General features: G+C 38.7%; 1 protein-coding gene across 4 annotated transcripts in view; it reads right to left on the bottom strand.

The window, feature by feature from the left end:
• The window catches only part of LOC127160228 (uncharacterized), a 45,714-nt gene extending 42,005 nt beyond the window's left edge, over positions 1–3,709 (bottom strand). For 2 of the 4 annotated variants that reach the window (XM_051102890.1, XM_051102891.1), the window contains exon 1: positions 3,617–3,709. The gene's annotated coding sequence lies outside the window, so the exon portion shown is untranslated. The remainder of the gene's footprint in view (positions 1–3,616) is intronic. The other 2 variants (XM_051102884.1, XM_051102888.1) reach the window with 1 other exon arrangement.
• Between the last annotated feature and the right edge of the window lie 15,340 nt (positions 3,710–19,049).

The following is a 19,049-nucleotide window of genomic DNA, read 5'->3' as shown; positions in this document are numbered from 1 at the left end:
AAGCTGCTATGCGAGACTAGGGTCCCCCTGGTAAAATTGTATTTCAGGGGCTAAATATGATGTTATTAGGGTCACTTCAACCTGTGGACATCAAAGCAACCCATGGGAACAGTGTTAAAGTAGCCCAATTACACAGGGAAAAAACACAGACTTGGCAACACTATGCTTTTACTCTCATACAGACGCACACACATACAGTACTAACGGATACACACCTACACACCCACTGTGGTTAGCACTGCCCTGATGATATTATTTGTTTAGTTTAGCAAAAAAAAAGCTACATAATTTCTCACTAGCTTTAAGAATTGGTGTCATTACATAACCAGTTTCATAGAAGAATCAGTAGCTGTAGAAATCGAATACTTTAATGATTGCAGCCGAAACAGCTTAACACGAGCCAACGCAAAAGCAGTGGCATGGGAATTAAAACATCATGCTTTAGAGAAAAATGGCCTCATTAAGTGATTGAAATAGCAGATGATTGGCACAGAATGGTAACAAAACTCTGAAACATGAGATGTTTTTATATTATAACATAATATAATATAACATAATATAATATAATATATAGAATTGAACTGTTGTGCATTATTATTTTTTTTTTTTAATGTTTTTTTTTAAAATCCACTTTATTTTTTAATGCGGAAATAAGCCATTTTCTGTGAATGTTTGAGACTTCCGGTTTATTAGTCGCTGTAGGGAGATGATGAAAAGAACATTGTGCAGTAAACAGTAAAACTATTTGCACCACAAACCAGTGTGTTCATAATTAAGATAATACATTAAATATTATGCTAAGACACACCAGCTTGTAGTATCAAGCAACAAAACAAACTGTTTTGTGTAGCTAAAAATAGCTGGAGGTGAATGATGCCATAAGCCAGACACATTAAATTTACAAATCTGTACAATAAAAATGACCACATTACCAAAAATCAACTAAACACCTAAAAAACACAAGGACAGGGGTGGATTGGGGGGCACCTAATACTCACTATGATCATTAAGCTACACAGTTACAATATCTCTGTAAATAGCTGAATTGTAATCATTTTCAAACCCATGGTTACATTTAGAACAGGCAGAATGCCACATTTACTCTTCATGGATAACCACTTAATAGATTTTTCACCTGCAAATTACTCATGCTATTAGAATTAAGATCTGCAAACATCTGCGTAACACTCTGCTTTTATCGAGGGAAAAACATTGAGGATTAACCTTACTTTTGTTTTAGAAGGAAATGCACCCGGCGATCTACATAAATGTGTCTATGTTCACACAAATCATTTGTGATGCAGCTCCACCTGCAGCGGAAGTGAGTATTAGGGTTTTTATGCATTTTTGCAAATCGCCTTTCTTAATAACGTGTTAGTTAGCAAGTTTAGTGGCTAAATGCAGCTAGTGTAAACAGACCTGCTCGTCACCCCACAGAAGAGAGGGGTGGGGTGAGCAGAGCTGATTTTGACAGGATAAAAAGGGTGTTTTTTTACACTACCACTGAGAAATTGTAACTAAAGTATGTTATAGACTTCCCATTAAGACCCTAAGGAATCATATCAGCTTGTGGAAAATGAGCATCCAATGACCCCTTTAACATATCTACAGAATTTTTGGCAACAAGTCTGTTTAATACATATAGTTTAATTAAAAACACCAATATACAATATATCAGATTTAAATAAATGCATACATTGCAGTCTCAACACACAAGGTGACTACTTTCATGCCTTTGGTCTTGTCCTCCAGTTGCTGAATTTGGTAGGTTACTAATTTATATATCCCCCCAACCCCTTTTCTTTCTTTTTCTTTCTTTCTTTCTTTCTTTCTTTCTTTCTTTTCTTTCTTTCTTTGCTTGCTGTCTCATCTGCCTCCTGTCCTTGTTGACTTCCTTGTAGTTCACCAAGAGAGAGTGCTTAGCACAAGAACTTGTTTCTTTTTTCTCTATTGCTTTGTTACATCTCTCTATAAATTTTCCTTATTTTTATTATCTTTGTATGTCTGTTGTTGTTGTTTTTTCCTATTCATTTTTCACTTTCAGACATTCCAGATGTACAGATTAAAAAAAAAAAAAGTAGTTTATATATATATATATATATATATATATATATATATATATATATATATATATATATATATATACATATATACATATATACATATATATATATATATATATATATATATATATATACACACATATATACATATACACATATATATATATATATATATATATATATATATATGTGTGTGTGTGTGTGTGTGTGTGTGTGTGTGTGTGTGTGTGTGTGTGTGTATGTTAATGTATATGTATATATGCACACTACCGTTCAAAAGTTTGGGGTCAGTACATTTTTATTGTTTTTTTTTTTTTTTTTTTTTTAAGAAATTATTACTTTTATTCACCAAGGATGTATTAAGTTAATAATTAAAAGTTTCTTAAAAGTTAATAATAAATAATTTACATTGTTATAGAATATTTATATTTTGAATAAACACTGTACTTTTTAAACTTGTTATTCATGAAAGAATCCTAAGAAAAAAAAAAAAAAAAAATCACAGGTTCTGTTGATATTATCCAACACTGATCATTCTAATAATAAATCCGCATATTAGAATCATTTCTGAAGGATCATGTGACACTTAAGACTGGAGTAACAGCTGATAAAATTCAGCTTTTCATCACAGGAATAAATTCTATTTTAAAGTATGTTAAAATAAAAAACATTATTTTATATTATAAAAACATTTTGCAATATTTATTTTTTTTTTTTAATCACATAAATGCAGCCTTGATGAGCATAAGAGACTTCTTTAAAGACTATTACAAGTCTTACTGACCCCAAACTTTTATATATATATATATATATATATATATATATGTGTGTGTGTGTGTGTGTGTGTGTGTGTGTGTGTGTGTGTGTGTGTGTGTGTGTGCGTATGTATGTATATATGTATGTATGCATGTATGTTTCCCCTGTTCCTATTTGTCTGCTTGTTTACTTGTTACTTTATGAATTATGCCTTACTTCCTCTACTTTTTTTCGTAAGCTTGCATAATGAAATGTGTTTTCCTGGTATACAGTATATCTGTTTTTCCCTTTTAGATTGCTTTGTTTGCTAAATGAAAATAAATTAAATAAATAAGGTGGATAGATTTTCTTGTTAAGTATCACAGCACTGTAAAAAATGTTGTCTGAGATAACCCAAAATGTGCATCATTTAGTTATATCAAAGCTCAAATATAAATAGCACATTAAAAGTTAAAAAGTTCTGGTACAGAGCTGATATAAAGAATGTTTTTGCTTAGATGGCTGAAATGTCTGCCCAATAAAGTATTGCTCAGCACAGAAGGGGGGAAAACAAACAAACAAGGGAACACTGCCTGGAATGTCTGCTGGATTGAACTTCACTGAAAATCTCAATTGCAGAATTGCAAATTGTTATTTGCTCACAACAAAATGTAGTTATGTCTAGTAATATTTGCACATAAACAACCTTGTTTTATACATGTACAGTACGTGTGCAAAAGGTATACTATGCCCTGAATTATAGTTTAAAGACATAAATTTGCTATATAAAAAAGTGAAGTATAAATATTTGTGCAAACCTGGAGTCTGTGAAGAGCGTCTGGCTGAATAATGGTCAGTTAAAAAACTGCTCTGTGAAGTCCGTCCCAACCAAATCTAATAGAGTGTGCAACACTTCCTCATTCGGTATGTGTGTGTGCTTTCATAAAAGTGCTGCAACAACCACAAGATGACTGTCTTACGACCTGGCTTGAAAAAATAGCATTTACATTTATTCATTTAGCAAACACATTTAGCAAGCAACTTACAAATGAGGAAAGCAACAAGGCAAAAACACAATAAGTGCCAATACAAAGTTTCAAACACTGAATACATGTTAGAACATGGAGGTGTATAAGAAATAGTGAAAGCATTGTAGATTTGCATAAAAGCATGATGCAACTTGCTGAAAAGATGTGCTTAGTAGCGATAATAAACATATTTCAAACATCTGGTTTGTTTAACAAGGAGGCATCATAGAATCTCCTAACAAGGAAAAACAGTTTAGTGAAATAGAAGTAGGGTTTTTTAAAGGATACATTCAACAAATACTACAATATTTGATATTGATTTCATGGTGATCATCTAATGCCATTGTCTAACAACATTCTAAAGAGTCATAGCAGAAACTTCCATTGTTTCTCTAACAGAAATATGTCTGCTTGTTGCTTCTCCAATCATTCTGGAATGATACTACTGATAAATAGCTGTTTTGTTGCAACCAGTGTTAATAAACATTTAGACAAATTCTCTCAAATCTGCAGTGTCTAATATTGTCATTTCATTTTGAAAATGTAAGACAGTAGGATGGGAGGTGAGTCTCACTGATGATGTTGAAGTTGACTGCACATGTCAATGTCAGTGACAAATTACATTTCTTCTATTCAAGAAAGACACTGAACACCAAACATCCTAAAGTCAAGATTCATAGACATAGTAACTCATATTCAACTCATAGTAACCCATAAAGTAAATTAATGTTTTTCTTCATTTGTGTGTTTGTCCGTGCAATCTCTTCTATGTGCTGGTCATTGCTGCTGTAGTTCTTTGTGTGTTCATTTAAATGTGTTGAAGAGTGTACATGTATTGTATTTCTATAGCAGCCTTACAAGAAAAATCCACCTCAGCATTTACATTTTCTATTTGTATCATTTGTTTGACATGTTCTTATGCTTTGATACGGTCTATGTACAATAACATGCTTCTGCAGCCAATGTTTTCTTTAATTTTTTATTTTTTTTTTCTGCTGAGGAAAACTTCTTTATCTCTACATTTCGGCCACCTAAGCAAAAACATTCTTTATAACATACTGTACAATGCACACATAAAAAAAAGTGTGTAACCTTTTAACTTTAAGACGCCATTTGTATTTGATTTGACCCTTAAGTTGTAAATAACGCTTTGAGCTTCCCTACTCGCTGTTGTATATTATATAGATATCTGCCCTTATCACCGTTCCATACTTTTTGGCATTCAGTATTAATGAATTCCTTTATGAGTGTTTAAGAGCTTGCTTAGCTAGTTTGATCTATGACGTTAAAACAAGCACAAGATATGAGTGGCAGATGTAATTAAATGTTTTAATATTCATGAAATTTGCTCATTTTGTGGTCTTGCTGAAGAAACAGCTGCCCTTTTATTGTAATTGTAATATAACCAATAAATTTTGGGTTGATGTAAGTTTTTATATTTTTAACAGTACTAATATGACCAACAGATTAATCCTTAAAGATATTTTTTTTATTAGAAAAACCCAAACCCAAATCCCGTTAGTCAAATATGTTAGTCATTTCTTAATTCTACACTTTTGTTTTTGCCCCCATTTTTCATGAGCTGAACTCAAAGATCTAAGACTTTTTCTGTGTACACAAAAGGCTGATTTCTCTCAATTATTATTTACAAATCTGCCTAAATCTTATATCAAGATGCTGATTAGACAGCATGATTATTGCACAGGTGTGCCTTAGGCTGGCTACAATAAAAGGCCACAAATGTGCAGTTTTCTTAAACAGCACAATGCCACAGATGTCGCAAGTTTTGAGGGAGAGCGTGCAGTTGGCATGCTGACTGCAGAAATGTCCACCAGAGCTGTTGCCCTTGATTTGAATGTTCATTTCTCTACCATAAACTGTCTCCAAAGGCGTTTCAGAGAATTTGGCAGTATATCCAACTAGCCTCACAACCTGATCAACTCTGTGCGAAGGAGATGTGTGCACTGCGTGAGGCAAATGGTGGTTTTCTGAACCCCCGCAAAAACAAAAGTGTTGCATTTATAATTTTGGTCAGTGTATGTGCAAAGTTCATCCACAGACAAAACTTGCTTAAATCTCCTTTGTTTTCCTCTTTTTCTTGTTGAATTGCTCTCGTTTTATCCCTGAGGCTTATAATCAAGCACTGGCATTTTATAGTCTGCCACAAGCATCACAAAGTCTCCTCCTTGCATGTCCATATAAGTCACACATTTTGGTACATACACATACACATCATATCACTCTTTTTCATGTGTGGGGGCCCCCGGCCTATTGCCATGACAACTCCTAAATATAAGTGTGGTTTTACACTCACTCAGATGTTGCAAGAGTCAAAAGTTCAACCTGAGTATCACAAGTTCAAACTGTACATGCACATTATCTTCAAGTGCAATCAGACAGAGACATTTTCATTTTAGACACCTTTCATAACGCCTTTAGTATCTTAAGCAAAACATCTTTTTCCTGTGCAGCAACAGCATACTTCTGCAAATTAAATGTAACCCCAACACATTCATCATTGTAATTACTTGCTGGGGTTTTGCGGCAAGCTTTATTGCAAGCTCTTCCAGCATTCGCTGCTGCTGTCGGGATATGAAACACCATCAGAGCTGGTCTTGATAGTCAAAGTAGTCTTCATGACCATAATAATTGATGGATATCTAAAATATAAAAATAAGGAGGAAGCCTGAAACAATCCCGATGCCTGGCCCGTGGGCTGAAATGACGTTAAAATGACATTGAAAATGACCATCTTGCTAAGTACTTTCATAAGCATATTTGCCTTCGCAAATGGGTCCCGCTCCGGTGCTTTCCCCTCATCTGCCCCCCTTTTCCCTTCCACGAGCACAGAACCCAGCGTGAGGCTGCCTCTGCAAACTGTGCCTGCCTCAGCCTTCCCAAACAGACGTAAAGAACTGAACGATTATTTATCCATTATAGCCAATGTTTCTCTGTCTTTCGGCGGTAGCCACTTCTACACCTACCACAAGCTATTTTCTGCCAAATGTGCTACGCGAGTCGCACAGTGGAATCAGTGCCCCTACTGAGGCGCTCTGGATTTTGACCTTTAGAATACAGTCTTCCTGGGCTGCCGTAAATATTATTTCGTCATCTGCTTTACTTTCGGTTGCAAAAGCAGTCCAAAAATCTTTGACACACTTTCCGAAGCCCTTTACTGGATCCTAGCCAATAATTACAATATCCCTCATCTTAACCATTTGCTCGATGATTTTCTTATCATATCACCAAGCCCTTCTCTCCCGGCCGCCCATCTTAACACTGTCCCAAAATGTTTTCTCCGAACTAGGTATTCCTATAGCTTCCGAGAAAACAGAGGGCCCCGCCACCACCCTCAAATTTCTCGGAATTTGCCTCAACTCAGTCAAGTTTCAGGCCTCGCTCCCTAAAGAAAAAACAAAAAAAAAAGACAGGGGCTGCGTCCGAAATGGCATACTCAATGAGTAGTGTGACGGGAGTCCCGAGGAACAATCAGCGTCGCCCTGGCAACACATCACCAACACCTGGAGCCACTCACCACGGACCAATCGTTCACGGCATAAACGCACATATAAGCTGACGCCTCAGCACAGAAGGTTGAGAACGCTCTCCAATGGTGTATGAACTTACCCTGCTTTTCTTACCGCTTTTCCCGCAGACACGCCGTGATCGATTGGTCCCTACTGCCTGGATCCATTTCACCGGGGTGATCGCACATCCTTGCACCCACCCCTCACCGGCCACCGTCACTGGGAAGCACGAAGAAGAAAGAGGTTTCACCGAGCACCGAACACTGAGGACGCCGACTTCACGCTCACCCGTATTCCTTTATTCCTTTAATTCTGTCAATAAAACTCACCCTCCGGGGCTCACTAAAGTCTTGCTCTGTCGTGTCGTTCCTCGCCAGGCCACAGTAGGTACTTAATTTCAATAAGTACCTACTTAACCAGCGCTAAAAGAGTAGGTACTCAACAGCCAAATCTCATTGAGTATGAATGCGATCCACCATGTTGACGTTATCATGTGACCTACGACATTATCACAAGCGCAACAATTTAAAAGATATGACCGACAGGTGCGCTAACACCCGATTTCATTAGTAGCTTGACAACTATACCTTGTACGGTTGCAACTTCCCTTCATGCTGTTTGATCCCTCAGCAACTTCAGCAAAAATGTTTGCAATATCTGAACAGTCTGCACAAAGGAGACGCCGGGCAGCCGCTCGAAGATCTCGCCTTTGGAGAACAGTGATTTTATACTCTAAAAGTGTAAGTAGGAATTCTTAAAAATGAATATTAACCCAGAATGATTGCACTATAATATTGATAAATGCTGACCAATGCTTAATTATATTATATTACATATTTTCTTCCTGAAAATGATATATTTGTGTAAAATAAGAAAAATGCAATTTAATTATATAGTCATAACATTTTATGCATGAATGGTACACAAATGCAGCCAATGTGAATACATTAATTTTCAAGCAATGAATTAATGTATGACTTAATAAAATAATTATATTTTACTTCCAACAGTAAGATGAACAAAAATGAGTAAACAAATGAATAAAACATGACAAATAAATAAATAAGTCAACAACACAAATGTTTATTTAAATTTTTATATTTCATATTTACAGGTGGTCAACCCCATGTCCTACTGCCACCTGAATAGAGCTGTGCCAATTCTGCGGCTCTACTTTAACGAAGCAGCTGACCACCGTACCCACCTTCGCCTGTCTTTGCCGTCCATCATGTCCCTCATTGGTGCACTCAGACTGGAATCTGACCATGGATGGGAGACAGACATCGAGGTGCTTGTTTTCCTCTATTGGCTGGCTCATGCTGCATCCTACCGGGTGGTGTCACAGACCTTCGATATCCCCAAGTCCTCTGTGCATGACATTGTGCATAGAGTGAGCCAGGCAATCATGGGAATTTTGAGGAGGGTGATTTGCTTTCCAACCGGTGATGACCTGGAGGCAGTGGGAGCCGGATTTGCACAGCTGGCTGGGTCACCAGCTTTCAGCAGGGCGGTTGGTGCAATAGATGGCTGTCATATCCGCATAAAACCACCAACAATTAACTCCCACTGTTACTACAACAGGAAACTGTTTCATTCGATCCAACTCCAGGCCATCACTGATCACCGGGGGAAATTCCTTGATGTCTTTGTGGGATATCCTGGGTCTGTGCATGATGCCAGAGTGCTGAGGAACAGCCCCGTCTACACTGGCAGCCTTTATCCACCTCCAGGAAAGTGCATCCTCGGGGATGGTGGCTATCCTTGTCTGAGTGCACCCATCTGCCTCATCACACCATACAGAGAGCCTGTACAGAACCCTGTGCAGGCTCGTTTCAACAACAAGCACTCCCGTGCCCGGAACATCGTTGAGAGAGCTTTTGGAATGTTGAAGACACGCTGGCGCTCGATCTTCTTCAAGGCCTTAGAGGTGAGCCCTGCCTTTGTGCCTGAAGTAGTCGCGTGCTGTGCTGTGCTTCACAATCTCGCTCTTCTCAATGGCTACATTGTTGAGGCAGAGGATGAGGAAGACCATGATGACGGCCCCCCTGAACCCCCCAACCCTCAGGCAAGAGTGGGAGATGATGTGCGGGACAATCTAGCTGCTGCGGTGTCTGCTCCAAACATCTGTGTGCCTGCTCTGCATGAGCATGATTACCTGTAAAGATTAGTTAAAAATTAAAAATGATTTACTATTCATGCAGCATTTTATGTTTAAAGATTTATTTCATAGATTTACAATGACATGCTTATTTTTTATTATAGCTTTATTACTTTTGTGGTGTAGTGGGCTCAACTACTGAACTGGTAAGCAGAAGGTTGCTGGTCGATCTCTGCAGCCATCACAACTGTCTTTACTCCAGGTTGCTCCACTTTACTCTAGGTTGCTCCTGGGTCATTGTCCCTGTAATAAATGCAATGCAAGTCATTTTGGATAAAAGCATCTGCCAAATGCATAAATGTAAATAAATGTAACTAATTTTTGTAAAGCCTTTTTTAATTGTGTCTGGCATAAATGCTTAAAGCTGCTAATTTCTTAGTTTATTTCTTTAAGATACTACTATAATACAAAATGCATACATTTACTACAATTTATATTTGGTGGGTTTAAGGGTTAAAAAACAGAGGGAACAAACAATATTAAGGCAAGTAAATACTGAGAATTTATATGTTCGGGTGCACTAACCCTTCAGTCACTATTTTACTGTGTGTAATTAATGCAAAACTTAAGGTTTGTGTAAAGACTGTCAACTTTAACTTGTCATGGAGGGCCATTGTCCCACAGAGTTTTTTTTCTACCCTAATTAAACACACCTGAACAATCTTATTTCAACCAATTAATAATTGACTAATTGAAAATTACTGACAGGTGTGTTAGAACTGAACCCTGCAGGCCAGTAGCCCTTCATGACCTGCCTTGCATATCCCTGCATGTGCTCTGTCACATAATGCACAATGAAACTATTGTTTGAAAGTGTTTTTGTACACCACACATATTTACAAAATATTCATCCCTTCATGAGTATTTAAATTAATGAAAGTTATCAGTAAATATCTAGAAGTCTATATTATACTGCAAATTCCTAGAGATTGTTTTATATACATAGTATTGTGCAAAAGTCTTAAGCCACCATTTGATGATGATGTAGCAATAGTATAATGGCCATATGTGCCAAGAACTTAGTGTGACCGCCTTTACACTTGAGCAACAGAAGGAACCTGACTTTCACTGGAAAACGTAATGTGATAAGCTTCCCAGGGTTTCTTGTTTGACACTTTCTTGATGTTGCTTAAAGAAGACATTTTGTTCAATTTTTTTTTTTAATTTGTACTTATATTTTGTTGATTTTCTGTTTTTATCTTAATGAAGAGTGCACAGTACACACACACATATACATAAAACATACAAAGTTGTTCTAAGACAAGAACGGGTATGGTTTTGGTTTTAGGACAACTTTGATGAAAGGTTTTGAAGCACTTGAAATGCTGACTTCTGTGTATATATTTAACTGTATTTGAAAATATGTTTGTTCTTATTACACAAACATAAATGTGTAAATGAATAGAAGATGCTTTTGTCTCATTATTTATTTTTTTGCAAGAATTTCAAGGAGGGAAAGGAACCTTTCATCCCATTCCCTTGTCTCCCTCTCTCTCCTTTCCTCTCTCTCTCTCACTTCTCGTTGCCATCTCTCTTCTCTTTCTCTTGCTTCTCTTTCTTGTCTTTCCTGCCTCACGTGTCTCTCTCGTTCTCTTCGGTCCTCCTTCTCTTCCATTTCTTTCCATCGTCTCTTCTCTCTCTCGGCAGCTTCCCGCTCTCGCTCCGCTTCCCTCTCCTCCATCTCTTTCATAATGTCCTCCAGATGTTTTGCCCTTTTCCGTGTAGCCCTCGCTGGCTCTGGGCTCACTGAGGATGAAGAACACACAGCAACATCTGGGCCAGATGAGGCAATAAGGGCAGGTGGAGTGATGGAGGGTCTGCCCCCAATTGCCTCATCCATGGCACTATACCATTTCCAAGATGCTGCTGTGGGCTCTCCATCCTCAGTGCTAACACCGGTCTTTGGACATTTCAGTTCCTATAAAAATGCACAAACATAACACAAAAGCAGTCATTTTAATAGCACAATGTCATTTTATTTCTGTGTTATAAGTAACAAAATACTCTTACTTTATATTTCTGTTTGAGGTTTTCCCATTTTTTTTTTTACAAATGCTGCCGTCACTCTGCCTTGAAGGCCCTGCTCCTCCACAAAAGCTCTGCAGCAAATGAACAGAAATCAAGAATAAAAAAAAACTGTAATAAGTCTGTTTAAATTACAATAATTTAAATAAACTACAACTTAGGATTTAAACAGATTTTTTATTCTTTTCTGTAGTATACACACTCAAAGCCTTTGACGGCAGCATTCCGCCTTCTGGTGAAGAGGGCTTCGTTAGCCGCTCTCCACCGTATAAGCAGACGTGTGTGCTCATCTGTCCCTGTAAAATCCAGACAAGATTCAAGTTACCTCTGAGATTTGTGTGGTCAAAACTACATTTACATAATGACATGTTAAGTAGCTTTTTATCCAACACAAATGTTTCAGAAATTTTCAACAGTTGTAATGGTGAAAAAAAAAAAAAAAAGATTACTTATATTTAGGTACTTTATGGAAATTTATTTACATTACTTACATCCATCTATTGCAAATACTGCTAACAACAGTTAATTGTACTACACAATAGCACACATATAACGTACATCACTCAAATGTCTACTTCATAACTAGGACCTATTAGACAAACTCGTATGAAACTCATATCGAACATTTACCTACCAGATATTAAATAGACATTTGGTAATCGTATTTTAGATGTATACGGTTTAAAATGTATGTAAATCCACTTTGGAGACGTACAGGTGTATCCTGGAGTTCTACTTTTAACAATATACATAATAAAACGTCTTTTTACAGCAAAATCACAACTTTACTTTACAATTTAGCATCTTTACACTTTCAACAATTTGTTCTACAGTAGTTCAAGAAATGCAAATGTAAAATAAGGAACGTGTTTTTGGTTTGTAATACTCACATTTGTAAACACCCTCACTCAAATTTTCCGCCATGTTCGATTATGACGTATCCTCTTCTTCTTCTTCATGGTTTATCCGCATGCGTGGCTTCCTGGGATAGAAAAGTATCCATCGGATGAGCACTCAAGAATCTGGGCAGAAGCAGTAGGCCATCCGGGAACTTCTCGACTACTCTTTCATGAATACTTGAAGGTTTTGGACATACTTATTCGCTCGCCTACTACTTTTCCCTACTATATAGTAGAGAAGTAGGCGATTTCGGACGCATTTTAAGTAGACGCACGACCGAATCTCGCGAGAATTAGTACGTCACCCAGGTAATTCTCACCTACTCTTTTATGAATACTTAGGTTTCGGACATACTTATTCGCTCACCTACTGCTTTTCCCCTTACTACATAGTAGAGAAGTAGGCGGTTTCGGACGCAGCCAGAATCATCAGCGTAATCAATAACCATATCTCGGCCTCGGAAATTTCTAAACGCGACCTTCTTTCCCTGCTTGGGCACCTTAATTTCGCGATGAGAATCATACCCCAAAGGCCCCCCCTTCATTTCCCATCTCCTCTCGCTAGCATCCTCGGTCCCCGGCTTAAACGACTCAGTCTCTCTAAACAACTCATGCATAGCAGACCTTAACCTCTGGCTCTCATTTCTGAGTCAATGGAACGGTCTTACCTTTTTCTATGACACCGACATTTCCTCCGCGGACATGCACCTGTTCACCGACGCACCGACCTGTTCGGCCCCCCAAACTCGCAAATCTCAAGCTGTCCGTCTCTTCCTCCGCACTTTTTGAGCTCTACCCAATTGTCATCGCCTCTGCCTTATGGGGAAAAGAATGGGCCTCCAAGAGTATCCTCTTCCATTGCGACAACGCCGCAACAGTGCACTGCATTAATAAAGGCAGATCCAATTGCTCTGAAATAATGCCTTTTCTCAGACGTCTCATTTGGTCTTCCGCCTGCAATCAGTTTATAATTAAAGCAGTTCACATACCAGGTTTCAACAATCAAATCGTTGACTCTCTCTCCCATTTTGCATTTCAGAAATTCAGATCATTAGCCCCCCGTGCGGACCCGTTGCCTACTCCAGTGCCTCTTTATTCGGATCTGATGTTCCAGTAAACCACCCTCTTTACCACCTCCCCGAATTATCAATTCATCTCATCATCCAAGCTGCATCCCAAAGAACGCTCAGCTCTTACTGGACGGCTTGGAATTGTTTCAAAACCTTCCACTTTCATCATAAACTCCAATTTCCCGACTTTTCTCTCACCACCCTTTCTTCTTTCGCAACCTTTCTCCACTACTTTAAAAAGATCCAACCCGGTTCTATTAAAGCTTATCTTAGCGGCATTCATTTTTTCTACAAACTTATTTATGGTCATCAGTGCCCGGCCATCAATAACCCTCAAATCTCCCTCTTTATCAAAGGCATCGAAAAATCCCAACCCCGCCATTTAGATTCTCGCCTGCCCATCACCAGAGAAATATTAAGCAAATGCTTGCTCACCCTTCGTTAAGCTTACCACTCAGAAAACACAGCCAGATTACTCAACGCTCTATTCATCCTCGCCTTTTTCAGATTCCTTAGATGCTCTGAATTCACTTGCAACTCCAAATTCGATGCCAAAATCCATCCCATTTTTTCAGACCTCCAAATTCTGGACAGTAACACCATTAGCTTCAACGTCAAACGTAGCAAAACAGATCAATTAATGCGTGGCCATTTAAAGTTCATTTTTAATCTATCTACTCCCCTCCAGCCTTATCAGTCCATTGCCCTTTTCTTAGCTCACATTAGTTTTCAGTATCCTTCTCCCACTGACCCTCTCTTTTTAGATGATAACAATAGTCTAATCTCCAGACATTGGTTTCAAAGATACCTCAAGTCCGTTTTGACCAAATCAGGCATTCCAGCAAACCATTACTCCAGCCATTCCTTTCGCATAGGCGCCGCAACTTCAGCTGCTCAAAACGGTCTCCCGGAAATCCAAATCAAAACCTTAGGTCTTTGGTCCCCGAACGCCTTCCACATCAGATCAAACCTTAGCCAAATTCGGCAAGCACATCAGTCCCTCATCCAATAATCCAATAAACCGCCGCAGCTGTGATTTTCCATTTCACCCCCACTGTTACCCTTCTTTTAAATTCTTATTCCTTTCTCTCTTCTGCCGCAGCAGACCTTCTCTCAGCTCCCGCAGAAGCTGTTCACCGTGTTAGACAAAGTTTTTGGGGGGAGGAAGCCTTTTCTCTTTATCTCCCGAATTTTTCACAATCAGTAATGTAGGGTATCAGAGCAAATTAGACAATGGAAGATTCGATCAGAACATTTGGTTGAAACCAAAGAGCCAAATTCCACAAAGAGGCCCAGGACCACGTCATAAATCTGTCCAGGATACCCTGGCGCCAGCCAGCCTGAAGTAAGCCTAACCAACCAACTTTCACAGCTTTGAACAACTTGCAACATTAAAACAAAAGAACACAATTATTGATAATCCCAACTCAGAAAGGAGATTGTCAATATTGGGGCAAGAAACCCAAGATTAATGGTCAAAGATACAGCACATCAGGACCATCACATGAGGAAACTTTGTTGGGTGGTGCCACCCAAGACAAGAACCAGACCGAGTTCTTTCTAAATTCCTTTGTTCCTCAGAACATGCCCTTAGTTCACCGAATGACAGAGAGACTGTCTCTTTTACCTAAATATGCAACAAAATGATGCTTAAAAGGACTTATGAATGAACATCAGACCATTGCATAACTCCCTACTATGTATTTTACCCACACATTTGTCTATTATGTTCTAATCACTCATTGTGTATGTCCTTTTAATAACTATTGAATAGCTTAAGGGTTTATATTCATGTTTGGTATGTATGAGTTTGAAAATTCATGCTTTGAACATTTCTACCAATCAATTCGTTGTCAAATGCATTGTATTCATGTTATAGAAATCATGGCCAAATTATACTCTGCAAGAGCGGGAAAATTCTGACCATGTGACTGATAAGATAACATGCTGATTTATGTTTTGGGAGGAGAAACATAGCAATATCCCTAGTTAAGACAACATCTAATTGGTCAAGACACCATTTTGGGATGTGTTCAAAGCTGAGTTTAAAACCACAGGACACCATCAAATTTTGCTTTTAGCTATTGGTTTTAACCATTGCTTTTAGTCAGGCTTTTAGCTATTTCCATCGCTCCTAGCCATGCTGTTAGCCGTTGCTTTTAGCTTTTAGCTATTGGTCTTCGCCATGCTTTTTGCCATAATTTTTGCCGCTGCTTTTTGCGTACTTTGAACACTTCCTGGCTTGCACGCCAACCACTCATCTAAAACGGAAACATGAGGAGATTGTCACATTTCTTTCTCTTACTTCAATCTTTTCTTTCCGTTGAGAGTTTCGTGTTCTAAGTTAAGTTTTGCCGCTAAGCTGTGTCTCAGACTTTGTGCCCGCCTCAAAACTTCAACCAGCGTACACAACTCCATCCTCCAGCCAACGCCCAAGACATCACTTCTAACGACCACGGACTTCCAACCAATCAGCAACCTTGGGGAACCCCTTTCTGCAACGATGTCAAAGGAAACCCCTTAACACAAAGGTAACGCAAGTACAACCTCCAGATTCTAGCTGAACTGGTGCATTTTATATAAAGTTTAATAACCTCATTGAGAAACTCAACGTGAGGGTTAATTAAATGATTGATGGTTGTTCAGGTCTAAGCAATTGCATATACTTATGCTATAAACTTGGGATTTCACATTTTCACTCTTCTAAACTCATTCTTTCCTCATCTCTCTCTCTTTCTGCAACTTGTATGAATGTGTGAATGCGCGTCTATGTGTTAGATTAATTTATGTCTTTATCCAATAAATTCTTATTCATATTGAAAAGAGTCTTTTGTTTTGTCTTGAATCTTGTGTTTTGTGCTTATAAATTAATGTCTTAAACTGCCGACCTTGTTACCGTGCTAATAAATAGTGTTTTCACTATATTTTGGATATTAGTATCCATTACAGAGTTGATGTTATACGGCTCGCTCAGTGAATCACTGGCCGATTCATTGATCCGCTGTAAAACGGAGACTGTTCAATCTTAAATGATTCCCTTTGAGTTAAATTGACTTATGTAGATCCCCTACAGCAGGGGTGCCCAACCCTGTTCCTGGAGATCGACTTTCCTGCAGAGTTTAGTTCCAACCCTAATCAAACACACCTGTTTGTAATTAGTAAGCGCTCCTTGAGATCCTAATTAGCTGGTTCAGGTATATTTGGTCAGGGTTGGAGCTGAACTCAGCAGGAAAGTCGATCTCCAGGACCAGGTTTGAGCACCCCTGCCCTACAGTAACCAGCTTGTTGTCATCGTTAAGCCTTTTTGGGGGGTTCTTACTCAAAGCTCGAGCCTCTTTCGAGGAAACAAGCCAAGTTCGTTTACTATTATCTAGCAGGACTGAATGGGCAGGCGAACTCGTGAAATGTAGTTCCAAACGTAGGTTCAGGAGGACCCTAATCCTTCAGTCCCATCAATTATTGCTACGAGCATATATAAGCAGCAGTCGCTGCTCCGCCCCAGCGACAATTCATCCGGCATCCCACCACCTCCCCTTCTCCGCCTGCCCTTTTCGGTTCTCTTCTCCTTTATTATTTTACAGCATTCAACCATGGGAGGGATCTTACTCAAAGCTCGAGCCGGCACAGTGGCAGCTTGTACTTATTACTAAAACATGAAAGCAAAAAATAGCATTGATAGTCATTAATTTTAGTTAACATATGCTATGATAATTTGCACTGTTTTTTTTTTTGTTATTGTAAAATAATGGAACATTAGGTCATGAATTTTGTCTCAAAAGTCAGAGACATTAGAATTCAGACTCAGAACTGCCATGAAACCGATGTACAACCTAAATAAGATTTGTGCATCATCTCAATAAGGTCACACAAAAGTAGTCAATAATACACAGATAACTTTCAAAAGATCGACCAGACTTTTGACTAACACAGTCAAACCAGCGATGCCCAATGATAAAGTCAAGCAACTGTTGGAGGGCAATGCACAGAATTGGTCTTACACCACCCAGACCATTTTAGAAGCACATTATGAGACCCTAATCAAGGATACATTGTGTGAACTTAGAGATCGTACAGATCACACTGATTGGTTCCAGGCTTTTGAAACATTAACGAACTGGGCCAACAATAATTTTGGCAAAAGAATTTAGTCTGTCGGCCATGGAAAGGGTGAAACCATTGTTTGCAGCTGAAGCCTATGATGAATATGAGATAATGAGTCCCAGTCCCAAATACTGATGTGTCACAAGTTGTTATACCCAAGACAGGCACACATGTACTCGTACAAATCCAGATTTCGGCCCAGACCGAAGACCAAACAGAGATGACTGGTCATTTGACCAAGAATTCCCACCCTTGGAGCCCCCACCCGCAATACAACCTACACCAGCACGTCCGATGAAACCTCTGCCACAAAGAAAGCCATGCAGAATTCTCATGGACATACTGGTTAGCACTGATGAACCACAGGTGGAATCTGTAGAGTCTCAACCCACAGAACAGGGTGCTGTCTCCTCTGTACATGAAAGAGTGGCTAAACAGATTTCAGTCCAAAAGAAATTGTTAATAAAGTAACTGAAGAAAGACCTCACACATCTGGGACAATGTTGGTTAAAAAACCTCTCCCAGCACTCACCAGAATTACTGACTCCCCTCTTTTCTTCACTGACAAGTCTGAATTATTCCAATTTTGTGAATACTCGGTAGGCTCAATTGTGAGAGCATCTCCTACATTGGAGATGGAAACTGAACAAGCAGAAGAACAGGGACACAAAGAAGATGCAAAGACCAAAAAAAACGTGCACCACACTCACTGCAAACAATTCAAAAACAAAAAGTGTCTCCTATGACACTGTCCCCACCCAAATCGGTGGGCAGGCCTTACAGGCACATCACTACAGAGAGAAAACAAGTGGATTGGAGCCGAAATCTGAAGTTTGTAGTGATAGGTGATTCCAGTGTCTGTAGGATTCGTGCATTCACTGTCTTAGAGCTCCAGATCGAGAGCATTTCTGGAGTCTCAAAATTTGAACAAAATTTCGAATTTGGTCGAAAAGGCCAGCATTGCTCTGGAGCCAGAGATACTGGTGCTATCTTTTGAAATCAAAAACTGCTCACAGAGATGCATCACATTTACAAACAAAAATTCAAAGAGCCTATAAAATGGTGTGAACTCGCCTACCACACACCAAGATTGTGGTGCTGAAGGATTACAAATTTAAGAAACTGTTTAAAATATGCTGATCCTACGTTCTGACATAGCATCACGTGAAAACCTAAGGTGCAGTACATTGTATTTAGCATTTAAGGTAAATATGATGACATCAGACAAATGATTCTCTCAAGCAAAGTTTGTAGCAAGAGGTTCCTGCCAGTTCCTGTTCTCTTATTGTAAGTCAAATGAGCCAGATTTACTCAGATGTTCACCTTTTGTTTGTAATGGCTCTTGGTACCTTTGCCCAGTCTTTGAGTAGTTATGATGATTGGATTAGGACTGGTGTAAATGGTGCAGGCTGCTATACCTGAATACTTCATTTGCATGCTTTG

The sequence above is a fragment of the Labeo rohita genome, unplaced genomic scaffold (genome assembly GCF_022985175.1).
Source record: "Labeo rohita strain BAU-BD-2019 unplaced genomic scaffold, IGBB_LRoh.1.0 scaffold_30, whole genome shotgun sequence".
Taxonomy (NCBI): domain Eukaryota; kingdom Metazoa; phylum Chordata; class Actinopteri; order Cypriniformes; family Cyprinidae; genus Labeo; species Labeo rohita.
This window is presented reverse-complemented; position numbering and strand designations above follow the sequence as displayed.